This window comes from Cucurbita pepo, chromosome 12, assembly GCF_057944985.1.
Source record: "Cucurbita pepo subsp. pepo isolate OVF chromosome 12, ASM5794498v1, whole genome shotgun sequence".
In the NCBI taxonomy this organism is placed as follows: Eukaryota; Viridiplantae; Streptophyta; class Magnoliopsida; order Cucurbitales; family Cucurbitaceae; genus Cucurbita; species Cucurbita pepo.
Window position 1 is genome coordinate 7557874 of NC_141809.1, and position 15846 is coordinate 7573719.

Sequence of the window (15846 nt, forward strand, 5' to 3'; positions counted from 1 at the left end):
TTTTATATTTGAACTTTGTAATTAAATAATATTTTATATATTTCAAATATAATGTTCAAAGATCTCTCCATTGTTAATTTTCACTACTGTGTTGAGAAAATTTTAATACTTGAAAAAATAATATTAGCACTATGATGGAAGTGTATTTTTTTTTTTTTTTTTTGTCTTTATTTTGAAATGTTCTCAAGACCTATTGTGAATCGAATTATTCGAAGAGCACATGATTGATGAATCAAAGGTGATGAGAAAGCTTTGTTCATATCTTCTAGTTAATATGTTGGATGTCATGACTAAAAGATAAGAAAAAGACAAAAAACATATGAGATGATTAAGTCCATAGAAGTTAAATTTTATTTAAATAATCTCGAAATTAAGTATTATAAAAATCAAGAAAAATTTTATGACTGAAGCTATTGATAGGAAATAGTTCCTAGCTTATAGTGAAAGAAATTTTCCAAATTACTCTATGGAAAAAAAAACTAAATGAAAGTAAATTTGATTTACTAGATTTTTTGTGGAGACTAGATGACACCCCTTATAGCTGATATAAGATCTACTACCAAGATTTGTTTTTCATTACACTTGATATGTAATTCTTGAAAAATACTTGATGATGTAGATGTTAGAATTTAGTGCAACTTCTTTCTAGTTTGAATTAGTTATGGAATATAGGTAATCATTTAATATTTGAAAAATATATTAGTTAGGGAATATATATTAGATATTTTAAATTTGAAGAGTAGTATATTTTATTTTATTCTCTAGATTTAGTTAGTTTATATTTTCTTTTTCTAGTTTTAATTAGTTATGGAATATATGTAATCATTTAATATTAAGGTTTAGGGCTTAAGGTTTAGTTGATAGTACGATAAGGACATCTGTCAATAGTCCGAGAATATTGTGTACTAAAATTAGTTGATAGAAGGTGGAATTTATTTCCAACTCTCAACATAATACAATTTTGTAAAATTGTGATGTAAGAGGAGAAAACAATACTATATTAGATATAGTCACGTATTAAAAAAAAAAATTATACACTATTATTGAACTCTTGTTAGGATATGCAATCGAGATTGCACAGTGAACATGATTGCCTTCAAAATTGTCTATGAGACAATTTTTGGAATTACGGAAATGTAGTAAACTTAGTTTACAACACTTCAATAATTGTAATCAAGCATATATGCTAAGACAAATATGTTCAAAATTATGCCTAACTGTAGGCTACTCCTAAAGAGAAACAAAATAGTCCTTTATTTAATTCTAAATAGAAAAACATATTGGTATGACAAATGTAATTTTCTAAAGAAGTTCATAGAAGGACATACACTTATAATAAGGTGAGATAGTGTTAATTAAATAGTTCCAAGTGGAGCCCTTAATAGTTAACCAAAGTTGTTAACAATTTAATTTCGCTTGAGAGTCAAGTGGATCCTAGTCATTAATTCAATAAGTCTCATTGTAGTGGGGAAATTATGAGATGATTCAATCCTACTAAAATTCAAATTGTCATGTTAGATAACCAATTTAAGGACTTATTACCCTCAAAATAGTTATGAGGGATGATGACGAAGGATAAATATTTTAAAGTCATAAAATCCAGAGATTTGTAGATATTCTTGATGAGGTTAAACTCATACGATATGAATTGACCTACAAAAGAAAAATTATGTATAGATAAGAAGATATAGATCTTCAAAACAGGATTCATGACAAAGAGTTGAACTTAATAGGAGAAAGTAGCTAGAAGTAGACTTTCTCTCCTGTTGTAATTCTAGAGTCTATTATTATTCTCTAATTCATTTTTGTATATATGAGATATGTTAAATAAATATTTAGAATTCTTTTTGTCAAAAGAAATCTAAGAGGATACATCTGCACATATTATTATATGGATTTATTATTAAAATTCAAAAGCAAAATATTTGCTAAAGGAGTAAAAGTTGATTTCTGAAATGAATTTAATCTATAATAGAAGGTTTGATAACCTATAACTTTAAATAAATTGTAATGAGCTTGTGAAAACAAGAAAATTACTAATTGATGAGTGAATTTTTTCAAAATTTTTTTTAGGCTGGAGACATATTACTCCTTATGAATTGATGTGATCTTTCACTCTAACATAAATAGATTTGGAATAATTTTGTATCTCCTAAAAATAGAGATTTAAGGATAAATGTCAATATTGTGTCATATATATTATGTTGACAAAATTGTCAAATATTTGATGCAAGACTTCAAAGAATGATAATGATCATTTAAATATAAAGTAAGAGGAAGAGTATCGTAAGTAACCTCAAATGTTGAGAGTATAATTAATTATCTTTCCTGAGTGGGAGATAATTAATGCATAGATGAGAATTAACCTTAAATATATAGTTAATTAAATTATATTAGTTAAACTAATGTATGACCGGAAAAATTAAAGTTTTCTCAAAGTATCCCTGGATAATGAGAATTTTTTTATTTTGTGTATGGAGTTAAAGATTTGATCTTTAAGTGATACACTAGTTACATAAATTTAGAAAATTTAGGTTAAGATCAATTTTACCTTAGATTGTGAAGTATAGTATACCGAACATTTTTTACTTTTAAAGCAACAAAATGACTGGTATGACTATAATAATTTCTTAAACATTTGAAAGGTGTTTCACATGTGATTTAGTTTGTCACTTTCATTGTGATGATAGTGATACAAAGACTAATATGAAGGAAATTTAAAAGATCAATCTATAAAAATTGAGAGAGAAAGCATCGTGGTTGTGACCAAAATGACTTTTAATGATAATTATTTTGTTTTATATAAAATGACTCTCTAGGCTAAAGTGTTTGAGGGTCATCTAGAATGTCTAGGATTACTAGACATGTCTCATCTTCTCTAGGGCAAGTGAGAGAATGTGTTGGGTATAGAGCAAGTGGGAGATTGTTAAGATTTATGCTATAAAGCCTCCTAATTAATTATTTACTTTTTAACTATAATTTTTATTATTTTATTTGTAATTTAATTGTTATCCATGGTATGAAAATCAAGGTTATTAATGTAATCTCGAACAATATGTGGTTGACATAGCAGAGAATCGTGTTCAAGTAATAACCTAAAGAGTCTATAGTATATGGATAAAGTTGGGTGCATACAAGAGAATCGTGTTCAAGTAATAACCTAAAGAGTCTATAGTATATGGATAAAGTTGGGTGCTTTATCCTGGTATCACTATTGATACGGCTCACTTTGTAATCGTTACAAATGATTTTATCCAAATCGTTCATGTGGAGATATGTAAGTGGGGGTATCATATACAATGAGTTTGTATAAGACAGAACCAAAAAATATTTAAAATTTCTTTATAAATCTGTTAATTGAGAAGATTAATATTTCACATGATGATCATATGCGACTTAATCTTAATCCTGAGTGAGTTATGAACTTCTGCTTGTGAGAGCTTGTCCTTTAATTTACATGGGTGAAAATGACTCTTTTAGCCGATTCAATATACCTACCATTTTAGGGACATACCTGTAAAGATCGGGCTGACTCGATGACTCTAAAAAGACGGGTAAATTTTTCATCAAAATAAAACAACCAAAACTTAAAACATATCAAACAAAAATAAAGTTTATACAAAGTATTTTAAAACACAACATAACAGTTAAAACACAAGTTAAGGGACGACACAAAAGGGTAGAAGGACGATGGGTGAGGTTTGTCTATGGCACCAGCTCCAGAGTCTGCTCCCGACCTTGACCAGCTTCTTATTTCCTGAAAAAATGGAGAATAAAGAATGAGTACAAGACTCAGTAAGCAGCCTACTTGTAGGCTCTTAATCGTGTCCTTGATATGCTAGGGTACCACACTTTTTGTTTTTCTTGTTCTTGTTCTTGTTCTTGTTGTAAGTTCTTGTTATGTTTCTTAATTCATTCTCCAAGACACTCCCCTTATGATTTACGGTACTAGACATAAACTTGTCAACCTGTGTCTGAGGCTTCATACATTCCAAGCGACACAGTCTTAATACCTACGCTCAAGGCTTCTTACGTTCCAAGCAACGTAGTCTAAGTCATACACATGACGTACCATGGGAGGTCTTAGGAGATTCTTAATTCATGGCTAGGGTAACTTACTCTCTTCTTGCTCCATCGTGGCCATAGGTTCTCCCCATGATATACCATAAAGGTCACGTGATCGATACATGCATGAACATGGCATAGACCATAAAGGTCACGTGATCGATGCATGCATGAACATGGCATAGACCATAAAGGTCGCATAATATAACATCGACCATATAGGTCGCGTGATCGGTGCATACATGAACATGGCATCCTGCAAATCATAACATGGCGTAGGGCATCTCATCTAGGTGAGGGGAATGAGGCCAAACGTGACATCCTGCAAAGCAAACATGGTGCAGGGCATCCCACCTAGAGGAGGAAAAAATCATCCTTAGAAAGCACCGCATGGTGGGAGTTATGAGCCACAATTAGACATGCTTAGAGTAATACCTAGCATTCTTGAATTTTGAGTCTTGTGGACTTTGGTCCCTTATGTTTGAGTGGTACCTAACATTCTTCTTGTCTTGGTGGTTGTATAACTTGTTCTTGGTTCTTAATCTTATAAGTTGCTAAGATTCTTATTTTCTTTAGGCGTAAGTCGTTATATACATTCGTGATCATATGAACCCATCGTAATAACTAGCATGAATTATTCTAGAAGGTCATAAGTTCATAATGGGCTCCTTAGAGGATTCTAGAAGGGTCTTGAATCTTGACATGTTTTCTTTAGGCGTTTCTTTAAGTTCCATCTTGGCTTATATTCCAAACTTGCTCCAACCAACTTGAAATCTTGAGCTTATTCTCATGTCATATAAAATAAACCTTATAGGACATGGTTGGTGATTTGGAGCATATTTAGACCTTGAGCTAGGATATGACTTCTTGTTTCGTTTTCAGGAACTAATCGTTAGAGGTTGTCATGTCATATATCGTGTTTTAGTCCTGAAAACACTTTCAAAGTAACCCTTAGTTTTCTCCCCATGAGTGCATAGGTGACATTATCACAAACGTGGCATCCTGCTAGCATATCGTGTTGCAGAGCATCTCATTTAGGTGAGGAAAATAATAAGTCCATCATGACAACCTACTCGTAGTACATATAGCAGGGCATCTCACCTAAAGAGGAATAGGAATCTCGTGGTACACTTCGTGATGGGAGATAATGGTTACTCCGAGCATGGATCCTAGCAACTTGTTAAGCATACCATCTACATTAACCTAGGTGTTTCCTTGTACTCTTGGGGATCCTAGGTTTATGCATAACGTCTTGGGTCAAGGTTGGAACCTAAAGGTTCTTCTTAGGAATAGTCCAACGGAACCTTGTACACTTAGAATCTTATTAGCAACCAAGGATACCTATGGGGGAATCTCTTATTTCATGGGTACCTCGTTAGTCATCCTAGGAGGTAAAGTAATGTGGATCGTGATGTACATTTTTTCCAATATCTTGGTTTCGCTATCTAACGTTTCCCAATGATTCCCAAACTTCATTACCTTATACAACATCATGAGATAAAGATTCATACAACATTTCATAATGTTGGGAGGTCATTTAGGACTTAACCCGTAGGTAGTCTTCCTTATGGGCATTATGGTCATTTTACCCCTAAGTCTTGGTTTTGGTACTTAACGAGTTCCAGTGACTTTCAAACTTCACCACCTCATCAATCATCATACAATAAGATCTACTGTAGAGTTTCATAGTATTTGGAGGTCATCTAGCTCATGAACCGTAGGTAGAGATCCTTAAGGGCATTATGGTCATTTTGCCCCGTTTCTTGGTTTACCTATTTATACTTATCCATTGACCACTAAATTTCACATATAACCTAAACATGCTATAATATGCTCATCATTAAAGTTTCATAGGCATCCGGGCTCATTTAGTGGGTTACTTTAATGTTCCTTAACTTACGGTTCTTTAAGTTTTTTTTTCATAGATCCTTGTGTAATACTTGGTTTATGGTTCATATGAAAATCCAAGCGATTCCTACAAGTATTTCTTAAGAAAAGTCCAAGGTGGCTACGTACCTCATCGTTGATGTTCAGGACCTCCGTTCTTGAGCTTCCGGTATTTGAATTACTTCACTTTTTCTTCTATAGACTCCTTATTGTGTCTAGTTTCTAGAACCATAAGGTTTATTATGAGAACTAGCCTAGAAGGGGGTTAAAATTGAAAAACACCGAGGGAAGACCAAATTTTGGGCTTACTTGGCCGGTTCAACTGAACCGGCCACGTCATCGTCTTCTTCCTCTGGAAAGGAAGAAGACGCGCGTCCTTTGCGCCGCCGTCTGGAAGTGGCCTTCCACAGCCCCCATCTCTTCGTTTATCCCCTCGATTTCTTCATGAAACTTAACGATGATATTACAAGGAAGAGCTTGGGATTGATTTCATACCTTTTCGTGGATTATAGCCTAAGATATTAGCCTATTACAAGGAAGAGCTTGAGATTGATTTCATACATTTTCTTGGATCATAGCCTAAGATATTAGCCTCCAAAGTTCGTCCAAAATCATTTTCCTCGCCAGAGCTAAAATAGGGGATTTCTTATCGGGTAGCCGATTCTAGGGGTTTTCAAGGCCCGATTTCTTCATGGAACCTCTTAAATATCCTTTCATCAAGCTATAGGAATTGATTTGGAGGAATGTCTTTGAGTGTGGAACCTTAATTTTCAGAAATCGTTATCGGTATGCAACTCACTCGAAACGCCGGATTTCCGATATCATGGGTATCTTGTTCTACGACGTTTCAGCTCTCAATTCCTTCATATAACTTGTGGGTAATCTTGTTTGGAAACTATTGGAATAAGTTTAAGGAGGAATGGTGGAGAATTGCTCTCAAATTTGGAAGAAACCCGAGAGTAGGAGACCCACAAACTAAACTCTCATAACTCTCGAATGGGTGCTCGACCTTGCTCGAGTCTTATTCCATATTGTTTCCCATACTCCAGACTTTATAGGCGAGCTTAAACCGACATTGAAAGCTCCAGAATCGTCGTGAATTGGCAGTTAGATTTTCTGGAAAATCCGCCAGAAATATCTACTCCAGTCAGAGCCTCACCGACTTTGGTTTTGCATAATAGCCGTTTGATGTGATGATCTGTCCATCTTCTAGATCATATCCAAATTTGGGGAAGATCCAACGGCTGGGATTTGAGTTTCGTGAGATATTTCTCAGATGGTCACTGTAGATGCTCTGTTTCTGATCAGATGGCCATTTTCGTAATTATACATTCTTCCAGGGGTATTTGGGTCATTTCCCGCCTTCCGAATATTTTAATATTATATTTCCTAAAAAATCCATAATTTTTCTAAAAATCATTTATCTCATGTTGGTCATTTTTTCTTGAGCATCTCTAAATTCTTTCTAGATAAGCAACTAAAAATCCGGGAAGGTCCTTAATAATTAGTAAAATGACCTTTTTGCCCTTTTCACTTACTTTTACTTTCCAATCCTTTTTCCATAGGTCTTAAACACCTTAACATTACTTGTTAGGGTATAAAAATGACTTGCTTGAGATCATCATCCTTCCTTAATCCTTTAATTCCTCCCCTTTTGATCATTTGGGTCTTACATGGGCGGCTTATTCTTGTTAGATCTAATTCCTTTCATTTTTGGGTGTTACAATACCATACTTTGAGACAAGTGATTTTGTTGCTTTATTATAGTCATACAAGTCATTTTAAGCGTATGCCTACCATAATATGCCTACGATTTTAAGCGTGTTTAGTTTCGAACAATATTATGTTTGGCGTCCTCTTGAAATTTTCTTAACAAACATGTGGGTAAAGACAAAATATGCTAAAAACAACTCAATTTGATTCCTATTTTCAATTTGTATTAAATACATAAAAAGTTCCAAATCTAAAAGGAAATATCATTGTCTCTCACTAGTTTTCAAACGATATACATAAAAAAAGAAAAGAAAGCAAAGGCTTCATGAGTACGATCAAATCGAGTTTCTTGGCCGCTACAATTTTGATGTTACTATTGTTAGCTCCTACCGTCGATGCTCAATCTAGTGCCGATGTTGTTTTTTCTTTGAAAAGATATGGTAACATAGTGTCTGGTACTGACATCATGAAGGTAAATATATAATATGAACATCAATATTATCACTAGTTGAGCTGATCAATTGTTTGCTATAAGTTTTTGTTAGTTGTGAAATGTCGGCTTTAGCAAATGCATGGAGGGATGCATGCACGTCCAATCGTTCTAGTGCAATTTTTATTCCAGGAGGGATATTTAGAGTAAAGCAAGGGAAGTTTGAAGGACCTTGTAATAGCCCAATTGACTTTCAACTTCGAGGAACATTGCAGGCACTAAAAAGTCTTCCCGGAGATAATTGGATCACTTTTACACGTGTTGATAGATTGACATTATCAGGTGAAGGAGTTTTTGATGGCCAAGGAAAGGCAGCTTGGAAAAGGAACAATTGCCACAAATGCATAAATTGTGCCCAACTCCCGGTTGTAAGTAATATTCCTTTAGCTTTCCTTCTCAATCTCATGCATCTTGTTGTTTTTGAAAGAGCCTCTTACATGTCTTCTCTAATGTTCTGACATTTACGATTTGGTCAATGTTCTTCATTTTCTAGAGGATAATCTTTAAACAATCCAGGGAAAAAGTAAATTTTTTTTTAGTTTTCAATTTTATTGGGTTCTATTCAAATTTTTAGCATCATTACCGACTCTCACAAAATATTATTTGATTATACAAAATGTTTAGAGTTTGAGGTTCAACTTCATCACCAATTCAACCGTTAAGAGAATAACATCACTTGATAGCAAGAACTTCTATATCAATGTCATCGGCTGCAACAACCTCACATTCCATAATATCAATATAATGGCACCAGAAAACAATCCCAACACTGATGGAATACACATCGGTCGATCAAATAAGATCACAATCACAAAGTCCAAAATTGCAATTGGAGATGATTGCATTTCTCTTGGAGATTGAAGCAAACTAATTGAAGTCACCAATGTGACGTGCGGACCAGGACATGGAATAAACATCGGAAGTCTTGGAAGATACACTAACGAAGAACCTGTTGAAGGTGTCATCGTAAAGAACTGCACGTTAAATAACACCACTAATGGTGTTAGGATCAAAACGTGGCCAGCTTCTGCGGCTAGCGGCACCGCCACCAATATGCACTTTTTGGACATTATAATGGTCAATGTTAGCAACCCTATTCTAATAGACCAAGAGTATTGTCCGTGGAATCAGTGCAATCGGTAGGTATGGATCGCATTCTCAAACCTTTGATTCATTTTTTCATTATAAGTTCACAAATAAACCATTTGTTGTCTCATTTTAATTTTCAGATTCCTTACAAAATTAAGATGAGTATAGTGAGCTTCAAGAACATTAGAGGAAGTTCTGCAACTCCGCTGGCAATCAAACTTATTTGCAGCCGTCACTTACTATGTGACGATGTAAAAGTAAGCAACATTGACCTCACTTACAATGGAATAAAAGGTCCTATTTCCTCCCAATGCACGAATGTGAAACCTATCATTTCATTAAGACAGAACCCCAAGATATGCTCCTCTCTTATGTTGTCCCATGAATTGTTCATTGCCATACAACTTCAAAATAATAGACAGCCTTAATTAAAAAAGTAGACTGCCTCTATCCATTTGACTCTCATTCTTTTGAGTTTCTTTTGTTGTACTTTTCGAAATAAATAAGATGGTCGAATGTTTGAAGGAGACTTTGTGTCGTGAACAACCTAATGTTTTTAGTACCTCGACCTTATATAATAAACTGGTTCCAGTCTTATTTTTCGTTCTAGATTTGAATTTGAAATAAGACAATGTAACTGTAACAACCATTATTAAAAAAAACTAATCCATAACTCAAGGAAAGAATCTTTAACCAACAAAAATATCTAACTCCTCTTTCCGTTTACCCTAAACAAATTAATTACCATTAAAAATCTTTTAGACAGAATCGATAAGTTAGATCGAATCTCCTAACTATATCCGTCCCATATGGCACACATCCATCATTATCGTTAAAGAAGAATTGACATTAGAGGTGACTAATCTAGCAAGTCGTGTCCTTAAATCTATCTTTTTCGTCAATCATGTAATTTTCGTTGCAACTTTTGGATATGACTTCAAAAAATTTAGGTTTCAGATTAGAAAATTAAGTGACAAGTATTAATATGTATTTTAGGAATTTACATTTAATATTGAATTATCTACCTATTTATCCCAACCAAGTTTAGTTTTAGGAAAAATGTCGATAGTCCTAGAAAAATTAAATATCAAAAGTAGCTAAATGTTCTAGGAGTTTAATGCACAGGAACTCATCAAAATTGGCCCAAATCCGTGCTAAATAAGGCCAACAAACAACATAAATCACAAAAGAGAGAAAATAAAAACAAAACTTGGTCTCAATCCATGATGCTATGTTTTGTGTTTTCAAGTCTTAAGATATTTGTTGTTCGTGAGTTTAGCTGGGTCGAGTTGAGATATCTTTGAGGCCTAAGTAAGTTAATTGGATCATAAATTTATTCAACTCAAACAACCCTTATTACATAATTAAATCTTTTGATTTTTATGTTTAGAATAATATCTTAAAAAAAAAAAAAGAAAAGGGAACTAAGCCATTTGGAAATGGCAAATGGTACCCATGCTAGATTTGGACCACGAACAATATTATGTTTGGCTACCTCTTGAAATTGTCTTAACAAACATGTGGGTAAAGCAAAATATGCTAAAAACAACTCATGTTGATCCGTAAGAATAATTTTCCTTCTTAGAAACACTTCATGAGGAGTAAATAATATGGTCATATTGCAAAAGATGTCGAAAAATGCTGGAGCCATTGGGTGTCAAATTCATACTAAAAAATTTGGTTCAAATCCTGTTCATGGGACATTACACTAATCGGTTTAAGGGGTTCTTGTTTTGTTTTGTTTGTTTTTTTTTTTTTTTTTTTTTTTTTGAGATGTAATCCTGTTCATGTCTCCTAAGATGTAATCCGTTTGGAAAAATCTCTCCAGATGTAATTTCATTCTCCAAAGAAAGGGGGAGAGATTGGTCTGTTATGACTCGGAGAATGTTTGCAAATAATATATTTACATATTTAATATTATTATGATATAATACCTCATCTAAACTATATTTAAATATTATAAGATATCCTAATATATATTTAATTAATTTGAACTTGATTCAAATTTCAAATATATTTTTATTTAATGTATAATAATTTAATATTTAATGGTATCATATATAATAAATATATTTGTCTTTTTAAATATATTTAATATATTAAATATTAATTTGAAACCTTCAAATTAAATATATTTTCTCAATTTATTTAATATCTAATATATAAATATTAGTTTGACACTTCAAATTAAATTTATTTTCCCCTTTATATTTAATATATCTAATTATTTTAAATATCAATTTGAACACTTCAAATATTCTTTCAAATAAATTGAACCTTTAACGTTGTTATGAGCTAGCAAGAAAACCTTATGGACCTACCGATTATAAGCTCCAGTGATACAAAATTAATTAATTAAACTCTTTAATTAATCAATTTCCATTCATTAACTATAGGTCACTCCACTATAGACCTAGAGTTGCACTCTTATGTACTGTAGGACAAGTTATTTCCATTGATAAAATCATTACAAGCAAGTCGATCCTTCACGAGTTGTTCATAATTGTAGCTGGGTCAAAAGTCCGTTTTACCCCTGTAATTACATTTTTCAACTTAAGTACCACTAATTCTCTAATAAACAATTTGTTTATGATCCAATCATAAACCAAGTCCCTCTTGGGCCAGAGAGAGGGTGGGGCCCCATTGTTCAAGTCCCGAAATCAGTACTTAAGAGAACAACTCATCTAGTTTCCTCATCTGGAAAAGAGTGAATTTCATCTCATGATATTATGTTTCAAACTCCCTGATTGGTCAAGTCCCTAAAATTGTAGGCACATTGAATCGGCCTAAAGAGCCATTCTCACCCATGTAAATTAAAGAACAAGCCCTCACTGGCAGGAGTTCATAACTCACTCAGGATTAAGATCGACTCGCATATGATCATTGTGTGAAATATTAATCTTCTCAATTAACGGATTTATAAAGAGAGATTAAACATTTATTTGTCCAGTCTTATACAAACTCATTGTATAGGGTAGCCCCACTTACATGTCTCCATATGAACGATTTGAATCAAATCATTTGTAACCATTACAAAGTGGGTCGTATCAATAGTGTTACCAAGATAAGGCATCCAACTTTATCCATATACTATAGACTTTTTAGGTTATTACTTGAACACGGTCCTCTTGTATGTCAACCAAATACGGTTCAAGATTACATTAATAACCTTGGATTTTCATACCATGGATAACAATTAAATTACAAATAAACTAATAAAAATTATTGTTAAAAACTAAATAATTAATTACGAGGCTTTAGGGCATAAATTCCAACAAATATGACATGTATTAAGTGACAACTATATGTACGTAGTCTAGAAAAACTGATATGAACCAAGAGACATCAATCATACAATATACTTCAATGAAGATATGAAGAGAAGGTTGTCAAAATTATCAAAAGATTTTTCAATTCATGCTACATTGAAGAAGAATGAAGTTTGATTGTTGTAAATTTTGGGTGGGTTGCAATTTAGAGTAATTTAGAGTTATTGTATGATTGATGTCTCTTGGTTCATATCATTCTATGCAACTCTATGTAGTTTAGGTTGCATGTAGAATCATTCAAGCTCGACATGATCAATCTTGCTTGTGGAGTGATTCGAATCTCAATCAAGTGTTCTTGTCTTGAGATATTTGATCAACAAGAATCATTGAAGCTAGAAATGATCAATCTTGCTTGTGGAGTGATTCAAATCTCAAAAAAAGTGTTCTTGACTTGAGATATTCGATCAACAAGGTAATCCGAATCTTACTCCCCTTGTAGTTGATTCCTTATCATATCATTTGGTATCAGAGCTTCAGGCTCAAGATTGGATATATGTTTCCTTTGCGTTTATTTTCAATTTGTTTTTATCTTTATAGTTTTTAATCGACCCAAAATAAAAAAATCCAATCTGGGCTCTACTAAAAAAATTTGAGAGGTGAGAATGAGAGCTTCATTTGTGTAAATGAGTGCAAACAGAGTGGCCTAAAATTTCTTGAGTGTATACACGTGAGAGAGTGTTGCGAGGTCGTCTATATTTCCATATCTTTTTTTTTTTTTTTTTTTTTTGCAGCAAAGTTGCACAAATAGATTCGAGGACGAATCCTCTTGAAGAAGTGGAGAATGATATGAACCGAGAGACATCAATCATACAATATACTTCAATGAAGATGTGAAGAAAATGTTGTCAAAATTATCAAGCAATTCATGCCACATTGAAGAGGAATGAAGTTTGATTGTTATTTAAGACTTTTAATTTACTTTAGGTTACAATTACATAATGGTTAATTATCGCCATTAAGTATGAATGTTACAACTCTTGGAATGTCTTTAATAGTTTCATTTTGAGGCTATATAAAGCCATGTATGTTGTATTTGTAAGTAGACTTGGGAAATATAGAAAGAAGCATTTGTGCTTTTCTTTAGCCAATGGCTAAGTTTCTTTGCAATTCTATGTAGTTTAGATTGCATGTAGAATCATTCAAGCTCGACATGATCAATCTTGCTTGTGGAGTGATTCGAATCTCAAATAAGTGTTTGAGATATTTGATCAACAAGAGTCATTCAAGCTAGACATGATCGATCTTGCTTGTGGAGTGATTCGAATCTCAATCAAGTGTTCTTGCCTTAGGTTGTCAAAATTATCAAAAGATGTTTCAATTCATGCTACATTGAAGTATATTGTATGATTGATGTCTCTTGGTTCATATCAAAAACACCTCAAGTCGACAATTCCTCTGTGACTTCTAAGCTCCCGAGAACCCTATCGCCACGATCTGTAGCTTCACGGACCTGAAAAAGAAATGTAAATAGGAATGAGTATAAATATATTTAATAAGCAACATACTTATAGGCTCTTATCGCATCCATGTCAGAGTAGGGAACCACCAGCTTACTCTATAGGCTCTAGAGTTTCACAGTCTTGGTACAGACATTTGGGCAGAAGATTTAACCTTCATAGCGGTATCCGACATCTAAGGATGATGCGCTACGACATATAACTTTGTACCAGGTGAGGAACATGGTGAGTGTCAGCCTGCTTGTCGTCAATGGAGGAGTGAACTGGCAAACCCGTCGCACAGGCCATGAGATCATCCAAGGTTGGGGCGTGCTACTTTTCGATACAAGCCAGCTCGAAAAGTTATTGATGATGTTAATATAACACATGAGAAAGCAATTTGGATCTTAGGCACTCTTAGAACATCAATTATAGTAAATAACTAGCATGTTCATAAGTATTAAAACTCAAGGTGTTTTAGTACTAACCTTTTGTAGTTTAAATTCCTTTTTCCTCACGAATCGGTTTCGAACCACCACTAGTGTCTTCTCCACTATTCTCCGACCTTAGAACGGGATTGTGGAATCCGTTGAGTGACTAAACTTGGGAGGGATTTAGTATATATGAACAGAGAGTTTGTGAGAGTTTTTCTCATGGTTTTTGGAAGGGAGAAGTTCATGTACCTTGATCACTCTATTTATAGAGTTATGTTTGCATGTTGATGCAAATTTGAGATCACCAAATTTTGACACTCAATATTCCACTCAAATGTTTGGGATTATGTGACAAACATGCAAGTTTGAGTTCACCAAATTTTGACACTCAAAATAATATTTAAATTTGTCTGTGGGTTTATTTGGCAAGCATGCAAGTTTGGTTAAACCAAATTTTGACATCCCAAAATTCCACTAACTCAAACATGGATTCTTCCATGGAGTGAAGCCAACCTTCTTACTTTCTTCATTTTAATTCAACAATTAATTTGAATAATTAATTTCAAATTAAGTAATATTAAATGATTAATTAAACCATTTAATTAATATTTAATATTAATTCAAATCCCAATCCCAATCAATTTCGACACATATTTGATTAAAATATTTAAATCTTATTTAAATATCTCAGATTCTCTTTTTTATTTAATTCATAAATAAAACAAAAAAAGGGTTAAATACATCGTATATATGTAGCGCAAATTCCCTAATTTGAATTCGAACACTTCGAACCCACTCGTCACACAGTTCTATGGTTTAGTTCGATATGAGCTAGTAGAGAGACCTAATGGACCTATAGATCATGAGCTCCAACAATCCAAGATTAACCGGTTAAATTCATTAACCTTGTTAACCAACACTCGTTAACTACTAAGACACTCCACTATAGCCTAGTAGTTGCACTCCCCTCACTATAGATATATTTTTGTCCATTTGATATAACTATGATTAGTAAGTCGATCCTTCACAAGTTGTTCGTAACTAGAGTTGGGTCAATTAACCGTTTTACCCCTGAAGTTACTTCTTGTTTCTTATGTCCCACTGATCCTCTTATGAACAATTGGTTTGTGGTCAAACTAGTAAACCGAATCCCTCTCAGGCCAATGCGAGGGTGGGCCCCTTGTTTAATACCTAGAGTCAGTACCTAAGGGAACTACCTCTCTTCTATCCCTAAAAGTAGGTAGGAGCGAATTCCATCTTGCACCCCACGCCCCAGCCATTCACCTAGTGTTACCCCTGAAATGGGAGACCTATTGAGTCGGCGAACTCGAGTCACTCTCACCCATGCAATTCTAAGGATAATTTCGAATAAACAGAAGTTCATGGTTAGCTCAGGATTAAGA

At 33.5% G+C, this 15846-nt stretch overlaps 1 pseudogene; it reads left to right on the forward strand.

Moving 5' to 3' along the window:
- The first annotated feature begins 8217 nt into the window (after positions 1–8217).
- LOC147789913 (exopolygalacturonase pseudogene) lies at positions 8218–9672 on the forward strand (annotated as a pseudogene).
- Positions 9673–15846: the final 6174 nt, after the last annotated feature.